The 10,280-nt window shown below is 41.0% G+C and overlaps 1 protein-coding gene across 1 annotated transcript in view; it reads left to right on the forward strand.

The window, feature by feature from the left end:
• Nucleotides 1-10,280, forward strand: part of TRIM44 (tripartite motif containing 44) — a 148,271-nt gene that overhangs the window by 132,643 nt on the left and 5,348 nt on the right. The gene's annotated exons all lie outside the window — the stretch shown is intronic.

Consider the following 10,280-nt stretch of genomic DNA (forward strand, 5'->3'; position numbering starts at 1 on the left):
GATGAATGGACACACATGGGAGAGGTTGTGCAGGGTGAGTCAATAGGACATGCTGTTGGACTCAGTGGGATAGGGAGATGGTGCTGCTAAGATTTTGAGCACCATGCTTGGCACATAGAATGCATTCTTATTCATGATAGCTGTCACCGTCTTTATTTTTTAAATGGCCTGTACACTAAAAGAACAAACTTGAAAAGGAATCTTTAGTCCATTGGAATGACAGCATGGTGCCTAGAGTGTATAGGTGACACCAGTGTTAACTCTTCCCGTTTTTTTTAATAGATAGCAGTTTCAGAGGAAATGGGTGTTGCAGGTATGGTGAAATATTCAGGAGCCAGAAACTGACTTCCAGTCGATCTCACTCTACCATCAACTCACTGTATGACTTTTAGTCTCTCTTAGTCTTGGTTTCTTCATATGATGTTATTAAATAACTATAAAATGTTTTGAGCACTTACTGTGTGATAGGTACTATGTCAAGCTCTTTATATATCTGCCAACCACTTCATATACATTAATCTAATTTAATCCTTCCAGCAGCTCTTCCTGGTAGGTACTACATTGTCCACTATTTCCAAGTACGAACACCGACCTCAAAATCACACAGCTAGTAAGTGGCAGAGCTGTGATTCAAACCCAGGTGTTTGTGACTCCTAGGTCCATATTCATAACCTGCTGCCATATGAAAAGTAGCACTAGGTCATTATGGGTTGGTATACTTCCAACTTCCTACAACTTCAAGTGAAGGTCATCATCATGGGACTCCCAAAGCTACTGAGAACTGTTTTCCGTGTGTGTGCGCGCGTGCACGCATGTGTGTGTATCTGCCTCGCTCGCGCGCTGTCACACACACACTTGTGCATGCACACATACAGCGTGAATCTCTATTCAGACAGAGATTAGAGATAAGTGTCAAGTATATTTATTTATTGATCCTTTCTCTTTTTCTCTTTGGTAACTTGTGAGATACAGCAGCTGAGGCAACAGGAAATTTGAAGTCCACCATTTTATTAAATCTTATGTTTAAGATTTCTGTGGAAGGAAACTGCTTGAGAGAGATTTGGTTTCCATTATACACATGCCAAAAGAAGATGAGGAAACTGGGTCAGGTGGATTTCCTGAAGGTGCAGGAAGCAGGGAAGGCAAGTCCTTGGGCTAATTTCTGCTTCTAACTCTCCACCCCCTGAAATTGCCTGGGCCCTAGTAGAGGGTATAGGAAAGGTTCCTTTCAGACCTCATCACAGGAGATTGCCAGTGATAGAAAATCCAGCAGCACTGGGGGGAGGAAAGGGAAGCTGGGGAAGGCCAATGTAAAGGCAAAGAAAAGGAAAAACTTAACTGGCCCCAGGGCATTTTTCTCTTGAAGTTCAACAGGAAACTGTGTAATGTAGAAGTTATTTTAAAGAGATGGAACAGATAGACCCATACATGCATATATATGCACACACTGTATCCCATGCCAGGTCATCTCCCTGCAGACACTTTGAAATTGCCCCATTATTGGCAAGGGTGTGGGGAAAATGGGCATTCCTGTGCCGATGTGAGTAATGATTGTAAATCAATATAAGATTTCTGGAGGGTAGTATCAAATGCCTCTAAAACCATATCTCTTGTGTTCTTTGCAGAATATCTGATTTTAGGTCTGGGGAGGAAATAGCTAAGCCTGAAGGCTGTGTAGTGCTAGAAAGTAGGGAAGTGCTCAAAAACAAAAACAAAACAAAAAACCAGAAAACCGTTATTGATGGGGATATGTCAATGGAACATAGGACCCAACTACCAGAGCACTCAAAGGCCAAAGCTGAGCAGTTTGAGCAACAAAATAGTAATATTGGATTATAACCCAAAGAATAAAATAAACATCCATGAGTCCATTCTGATATAAATGATCAAATAAATAAATGAAGGAGAAGAGACAAAGCTCATGTTCGAAAGTATTCCACATAATGTATGTAGATATTTCACCCTCAAGGAGAGGGAACGTAACTCCTCACTCTTTAAGTATAGGTGGCTCGTAGTGACTTCCTTCCAGAGAATACACTGTGGGAATGGGAAAAAAGAGTAGCCATACCATAGAAAAACATGACAAGCACTACCTCAGCCAGGTGGTCAAGGCCACCTTCAACAGTGCTGTCATATTGATAGTATCAACCCTTGATATGATGTAATGATAATGGCACTTTACCTCTGTAATTTTCCTTCCAAAAGCCCATAACCATGGGCTAATTGTGAGAAAAACATCAGACAGCTTCCGATTGAGGGACATTCTGCAAAATACCTGATCAGCACCCCTCTAAACCGTCCTCACCATCACAAACAAGAAAAGTCTGAGAAACTGTCAGAGCCAAGAGGAGCCTATGGAAACTTAATGATGAAATGTGGTATTCTGAGTGAAATCTGGAGCAGGAAAGGGACTTTAGGGAAAAACTAAGGAAATCTCAAAATATGAACTTTAGTATGAAGGTATCAGTATTGGTTCTGTGAACCTCAAATATCTGAGACAGGTCTCAGTCAATTTAAAAAGTTTATTTTGCCAAGGTTAAGGACACACCCATGACACAGCCTCAGAAGGTCCTGATGACATGTCCCCAAGGTGGTCAGGGCACAGCATGGTTTCATACATTTTAGGGAGACATGAGACTTCAATCAATATATGTAAGATATACATTGGTTCGGTCCAGAAAGGCAGGACAACTTGAAGTGGGGAGGCGGCTTCCAGGTCATAAGTAGATAAAGGACAAATGGTTGCATTCTTTTGAGTTTCTGATTAGCTTTCCACTGAATCAAAGGAAGCAATTGGATATGCATTTGTCTCACGTGAGCAGAGGGATGACTTTGTTGTCTGTCCTTTGTGAGGGAGGTATGTAGCTTTTTTATCTTTGTAGCCATCTTATTTAGGAACAGAATGGGGGACAAGTTTGCTGATCGCGGTTCCCAGCTTGACTTTTCCCTTTGGCTTAGTGATTTTGGGGTCCCAGATTTATTTTCCTTTCATAGTTCATTGGCAACAAATATACCATGCTAATGTATGATGTTCATAGTAGGGGAGACTAAGTATGGGAATCCTCTGTACTATCTTTGCAATTTTTTGGTAAATCTAAAGCTGTTCTAAAAATTAAAGCTTATAAAACAAATGCAAACATGCCTTTGGACCCAGGAGGAAACTCCTGGGAATTTTTCTTTGGAAATAACTAAGGATGATTCATCCACAATGATGTGTGTCACAGAGATGTGGGTAATAGTGAAAAGGTAGAAATAATTTAAATGCCCAATATTAGGTATGATAAATCCATACAAATCAATCATGATCATAATCTTATAGAAATATATTTCTTGATATGACATTCATGATTGATAACTGAGTGGAGAAAGCAGACTGAAGGAGACTGTCAAGTATGAGCTGATTTTATAAAAGATACTTATTTTTATATATGTATAGAAGGTGTATGGGGAAATATATTTCACTGTGATAATGGTGATTATCCGTGGTGGTAACATAATGGAATTTTTTTTCTTTTCTATGGAACCAATACTTGTGTGTTACAGAAAGTAAAAAGCAACAAAAAAGAAAAAGTTACTCTTTGAATTAAAAAAATAAGGCTGTAAATGATTCTATTCTAAATCCAGCAGCAGTAAAGGACTCAGTCCTAAAGAAGGGAATTCTGAGAGCAGATGGGACACTGGCAAGCTACAAGCCTGCCTGTTACTTCCATTCAATCACCTCCCTATTGCAGGGCACTGCCTGGGCAGGCCTGCTGGCTCCTTTTAATCTTCCATAGAAGTAGGCCATCCCCACACAGGTTCTGCCAAGTGCAAGAAAGGTAGCTACCTATAAAAACAGTAAATAGGCTGCAAGGTACATGGAGATCAATTCAAACTTGGCACTGTGGTCAGAGTGTGGGCCTGAGGTCATGCTGGAGACCCAAGGCTCTCTCAGAGGTCCCTAAATAGGTCTGGAGAGACAGAGTCAGCTGTGAGGGCTGAGACAAACTCAGGTCTGTATTTCTTCTTCTTCTATAGTAATCCTACTCATCTCTGGCATTTTTTCATCTTAAAAAAGCACGTGCTTGTATCTTCCATCTCTTCATGGTAGGTGTTAATATCCCATTTTTTCAGGTGAAAACATTTTGCCTCAGAAAACTTCAGAAAAGACAGGCTCATCTCTTACCCAAGTCCAGTTCATTTCTGGGGGTTCTAGAGTCTGATTGCTTAACCTAGTTCTATTATTTACAAGTCGTGTACCTTAAGCAGGTCTTGCAGCCTCTCTGGGCCTCATTTTTCTCATCTGTAGAATGGAGATAATACCAGAAGCTATCGGTGAGTTTATGTATATAGATTTCTTAGCACAGTTTGTGGAACATTGAGTAAGACCTCTGTGAATAGTGGCCATTACTGAAAGAGAGAAGGCTCATAGGATAAAGTAGAACCCGAACTAGAGAGAGAAGAGCCCTTCTCCTTGTGGTTTAAGAAGGAATTGCAGTGAGGCTAGAGCGAAGTCAAACTTTTTTTAAGACCCATGATGAAATAAAGAATCATGGGACTTTTGCTCATGGCAGAGCTTACTCTTGGGTCTGCACTAGGTAATGATCAGGCAGTACTGTGTCTGGAATTTATTCCTTCCAGTGGGTTCTTGATCTCGCTGACTTCAAGAATGAAGCCGCGGACCTTCGCGGTGTTACAGCTCTTAAAGGTGGCGTGTCCAGAGTTTGTTCCTTCAGATGTTCAGATGTGTCTGGAGTTTCTTCCATCCAGTGGGTTTGTGGTCTTGCTGACTTCAAGAATGAAGCCACGGACCTTCACGGCGAGTGTTACAGCTCTTAAAGGTGGTACAGACCCAAAGAGTGAGCGAGCAGCAAGATTTATTATGAAGAGCGAAAGAACAAAGCTTCCATGCTGTGGAAGGGGACCCGAGTGGGTTGCTGCTGCTGGCTCAGGTGGCCAGCTTTTATTCCCTTATTTGGCCCCACCCACATCCTGCTGATTGTTGTGCTTACAGTCCTTTAGCTAGACACAGAGCACTGAGTTGTGCATTTTTACAGAGTGCTGATTGGTGCGTTTACAATCCTTTAGCTAGACACAGAGCACTGATTGGTGCGTTTTTACAGAATGCTGATTGGTGCATTTACAATCCTTTAGCTAGACACAGAAAAGTTCTCCAACTTCCCACTCGACCCAGGAGGTCCAGCTGGCTTCACCTCTCAGTACCGGGTAATCAACCCAGTATTTGGGCCCAGCCAGAAAGAGGTGAAAGGACTTGGAACATTTAGGCCATCCTTCAGATTGTGGTGACGGGATAGAGAGGGGCATAGGAAGCAAAGAGAGACAGCTGTATGAATGAGAGCAAATTAATTAGCTCAGCAAGTCTATATGTTGGAGGGAAGCTTTCTTAGTTTTTGTCTGGTTTGGAGTTTTCCTAAACTTTGCTTAAAATGCAAGGCATCCTAATTTCCCAGATAAGGATACTGGGTCCTAGAGTCACACAGCAGAACCAGGACTAGAACTCTGGTATTTTCATCATGTTTTTCTCAGTTAGCCCAAAATAGACCAAGGACATTTTACTTTATTTTGTAAAGTTCAGATCCCTTAAAGCACAGTAACCTCCTTATTTTCAGCTCAGGCTGTTGGGGCAGGTGAGTGTGGGACAGAGGGGACAAAGAAGGCAACTCGCTCTGTCTAGTAAAGAAAGGTCCCTGGATCCGAGTGTTTAGTCCGTCTCCCCAGCAGTGCTGATCGCATATTTACTGCAACTAGGCAACCACTTCCTCAGATACTGAAAGTGTGAGACTTCCCAATTGGCTCCTTGTACAATGCCCAGGCAGTGTAATTTTTGGAGAATATTAAATCTATCTTTTTGAATTTCAGCTGACTCTAGCCTTCGTTCCTTGTCAATACCTCTTAATTCCTCCATCCTCCTGAGTTAAATAATCCTTTTACAGCAATAATCAATTAATAAATAACCAAGAACTCAGAAGACATGAGTGATGCCAAGTCACATTAAGTCGTACTATATGCTTAGGAAAAGAAACTATTAAACTTGCAAAGTCAGAATGCCTGCTACCTGATTTATTAACTTCCCCTTTATGCCCCTAAAGCTCTGGGTACAGAAGCCAAAAAGCTAAGCTGCCTATATATGCAGCCTAACTAACTAAAAAATTGTCACAGTGAAACACTGTAAAATGATTATGATAAAATATAATCATTTTATCAGCAGGTGTTTAGGGTCTGAATGTGGAGCTTATGGCATGCCTCTGACATTTCAGTTTCACAGGCACCACATCAGACAGTAAGCCCAACTCAGAGAAGGGATACAGCATTCTGCTTACTGGAATGCCTTAGTCTCATTCTGTCACCCCATCCCCTACCCACAACCAAGAAAGTGTTAAATTTCACACCATCCTCCTGGTCAGAATTTAGGAGCTCCCAGTTCCTTTAGCTAAACTTTTTTGTTTTACATCCCCTAAAAGAAATTTTAAAAGTATGTGCCTTTTTGCCCATTTTTAAATTAATTCCTGAAATCATAGTATCAAGTGTAAATCGTTGCTAAGGGTGTGATCACTGACATGTTGTGTAGTTTATATGAGTTTTTATATATATTTTTGTCAAAACTTTGGCACTGTGAATTTAGCTTATTAAATTTACAAGCAAGGTGCACTATATAATCTAATTGGCAAAGCCAATTTTGGTGGTCAAACCATCCAGCCAAATCAGACTTGCTTTCTGTCAGATTAAGTCTGATTTCATTTTTTTCAATACAAATAAACATTAGCACACACCTCATGATAACCACCTCACTTTTGAATTTGAAGTGTTAGATCGATGGATAGATAGATAAAACACACAGCCTTGCCAAGAGTTTCCTGCCTGAATGAAAAAAGAGATTGTCTCCTTTACTATTGCTTGCGGTTCTCTCATAGGACTCCTGTAAGGGAGACATTCTAAAATTGTTACATGCTAAGATTCAGAAGGGTGAGTGAGAGTAGCATTCTGCAGAAGTGTGGGAGTATGGTGATCTGTAAAGTGGGAGTGGCTGAAACAAGAACCTTACAGAGCACAGGCATGTTTCTGAGAAGGTAAGTTTTAGGAAGCAGTATATATGGAAGTTAAGGATTTGGACATTAATTTTCTTAAAACTACCCAGGCCCAAATACTTCCTGGAAAGTAATTACATACCACAAGGGTATCCATACCCCAGTTTTAAGGCCACCACTTTTAGATACAGCAGTACCCTCAAACTAGATCAGTGACCGAGCTAAGGCCGGTTAACTAAACTTCACTCCGTATTTGTTCTCCCCAGTGTTTGGCAGGCATGACTTTTCTTGAGACCTGCCACCTAGAAGGGTCAGAGTGATACTCAGCCTTTCTAGTTAGTACCTGTATTTCATTAGGTCTGGGTTGTCATTTAAAAAACTCTCCAAGTGAGCAAAGCAGGATACTGTTGCTCTCCAGATATTTGAAGGGTATTTGGGGATAGGAACACACTTGTTCTGGAATGTAATGTTTCAGCTGCCAGAGCTAGGAACATTTGAGGGAAAGGCAGGAGGAGGCAGGTTTTTATTCAGGATAAGAAGGAAGGTGGGTTGAGGAAGAAGGGTAACATTTTTTATCATTTGTATTGCATAAAATACATAAAGCTTTCACAGTAACCCTGGAAGATAGCATTTCGACGAGGAAACTGAGATTCAGAGATGTTAGTGACTTACATAAGATCCCACAGTTTATTAGTTAATAACAGGGATTTGAACCTAGTTCAGTCTGGTGACACAAAAGTAATTATGTAATGCTGCCTCTCTCATTGGTAAGTACCTGCTATAGAATGTGCTGTCTGCCTGACACCCTTAGTTTATTTAAAAAAAAAAAAAATGAAATAGCCATTAACCTCTGAGTCCCACTCCAGTTGTAAGTCTAAGTGTGACTGGCAGGTGTTTCAGAGGAGCGTGATAAGTGGCTGAGGTAGAAGGCTGTATTACTTCCCTTGCAGAAAGTGAAGACTTTTATAGACTAAGATAAAAATTTCATGAACAGTCAGGCATGGTGGCTCATGCCTGTAATCCAGCACTTTGGGAGACTGGGGCAGGTGGAATCACAAGGTCAGGAGTTCAAGGCCAACGTGGTGAAACTCCAGCTCTACTAAAAATACAAAAATTAGCTGGGCATGGTGGCATGCACTTGTAATCCCAGATACTCAGGAGGCTGAGGCAGGAGAATCGCTTGAACCCGGGAGGCGGAGATTACAGTGAGCGAAGATCGCACTGATGCACTCCAGCCTGGGTGATAGAGCAAGACTCCATCTCAAATATAAATAAATAAAATGAGATAACCTCATGAACATAGATGAGCTTATATACAAAGTTTATATACAAAGTGAAGCAAGAACATTCAGGAGAGGAGATGATGCCTCACACTAATTATATTGTTGAACCCTCCAGGAGAGACAACATACAAGCTGAGCAAAGCTCTGTGTTATAGATTCAGTTATGATCCCTTTTCTTTTTCATTATTGTGAGAAGTGGGTTATTATAAAAATAAGATGCTTTCTTTGAAGGTGCTGTTCTGGGAAGAAAAAAAAAAAAAAAGGTTCTTCCTCCCTCCCCTGAGCCTGTATCTCACCTACTAGGCTTTAAAGTCCTAGAGGGCAACTCCTGTGTTCATCTTATTCATTTTTGTGCCTAGCATCATGACTTACACATGGTTGACAGTCAACAAATATTTAGCAAATGAAGTAATCAATAAATGATATGCCAGTATCCTAAGATCTCATGTTTTAAACTGTGAGATAAATTTCAGGCCCAAGAACAGGTCTCTTTTAGGTTAACGAGAAAAGATTTTATCAGTTCAGACTTCAGACCTTTTCCCCAAGCCACTCTCCAAGTATTATAGTAACGAACCTGGCAACCAAAAAGAGTTTATTTATAATTTGGTTATTCCCAATTTGGCAAGAGAGTTGTTGACTTCTTTGAAAATATGATGAAAAGTATGTCTTCTCTCAGACAAAGGAACACACAGATAAAATTCTGTATACAATTTCATTAGGTCCATGAACGTTTAAACTATGTGTCTCACGTTAAGAATGCTAAAAAGTGAACTGCAGCTTAGGGCAGAGTCACCATGCTGCCCTCATATTTGAAATAAAACTGACAAGAGAACAATGAGGGCTTGCTTTGGATATAATACCAAGGGGGAGAATATGACGCCAGTTCCAGCTCTGCCTTGATTCTGGTGAGAAGCTTTCATAAAAGACCCTTTGTTCCCTTTGGGACAGATGCCATTAAATACTGCTTCTTAATGACAGCCCACTGTCCAGCTTTTCCAGCATGCACCCTTCATCCCATGATTGCATAACCAGCAGGAAAGGGGAGTGGAAACAGGGCAGAGTTTGGAATGGTGAAGATTATTGAGTTGGTTCTTTTGGCTCCTAGCATATACTTAACTTGCAGGACCTGTTTCTTGAAATGTTTCTGCCCTTAGTGGAAGTTCTAGAAATTTGCTGCCTAGGATATTTTCCCTTAAAGTCTTTCCCAAATGGATGCAAAAGAGCACAGGTTTTATATAGACATAGATAATCCCTTGTGAGATGAAAAATTTCTAGGTAATAGCTGGGAGCTGATGTTCTACAGGCCTTTTCCTTTTCTACCAGCTTGACCACTTCAGACTTCATCCAACTGAAACTAAACCTTGAGTTTTAAGGACACAGACCTTACTATGTGACCCTAGGATTTTACATCTCTCAGAGCTTCACTTTTTTCATCTGGAAAACGGGGGATAATAATAGCCCCTACATAATAGGAAGAATGGGTGAGTAACACGTAATTCAGTGCCCCGGTCCACAGTAAGCACTTGCTCAAGTTGGCTCTTGTTACTATTTTAAGGGCAGTGACCTATAGAAGTGGATGGGGAGAAACTAGGCAAGTTTGCTACTTTTGCTTTTCTGAGTGTGCTCATTCCTGCATTTTCAGGCTCTACCTTCTCCTTGCCCCAGTCCCTGTACCAACAGTGTTCTCTCCCAGGTCCAAGCCAGAGGGGCTGTAACTCTGAGCAGCTGAGGTACTAGCCATGCCTGAGGGACTTGACAACTATTTGACCACTGAAACATCACTAACACCTGGAATAACCTGGCCAGGGCAGTAATGACTGACCAGTCCCTTCAACTGTGTCCATCCCTCCCTCCCTTTCTTCCTGTTGTTTGTATTTCACTTCCTTTTAAAAAACAATTATTTATTGAGCACCTCTATGTGCCCAGCCCAGTGCTAGTGCTAGATATACATAGTTAATAAAGTGTTGCTATT

The sequence above is a fragment of the Pan troglodytes genome, chromosome 9, assembly GCF_028858775.2.
Source record: "Pan troglodytes isolate AG18354 chromosome 9, NHGRI_mPanTro3-v2.0_pri, whole genome shotgun sequence".
NCBI lineage: Eukaryota > Metazoa > Chordata > Mammalia > Primates > Hominidae > Pan > Pan troglodytes.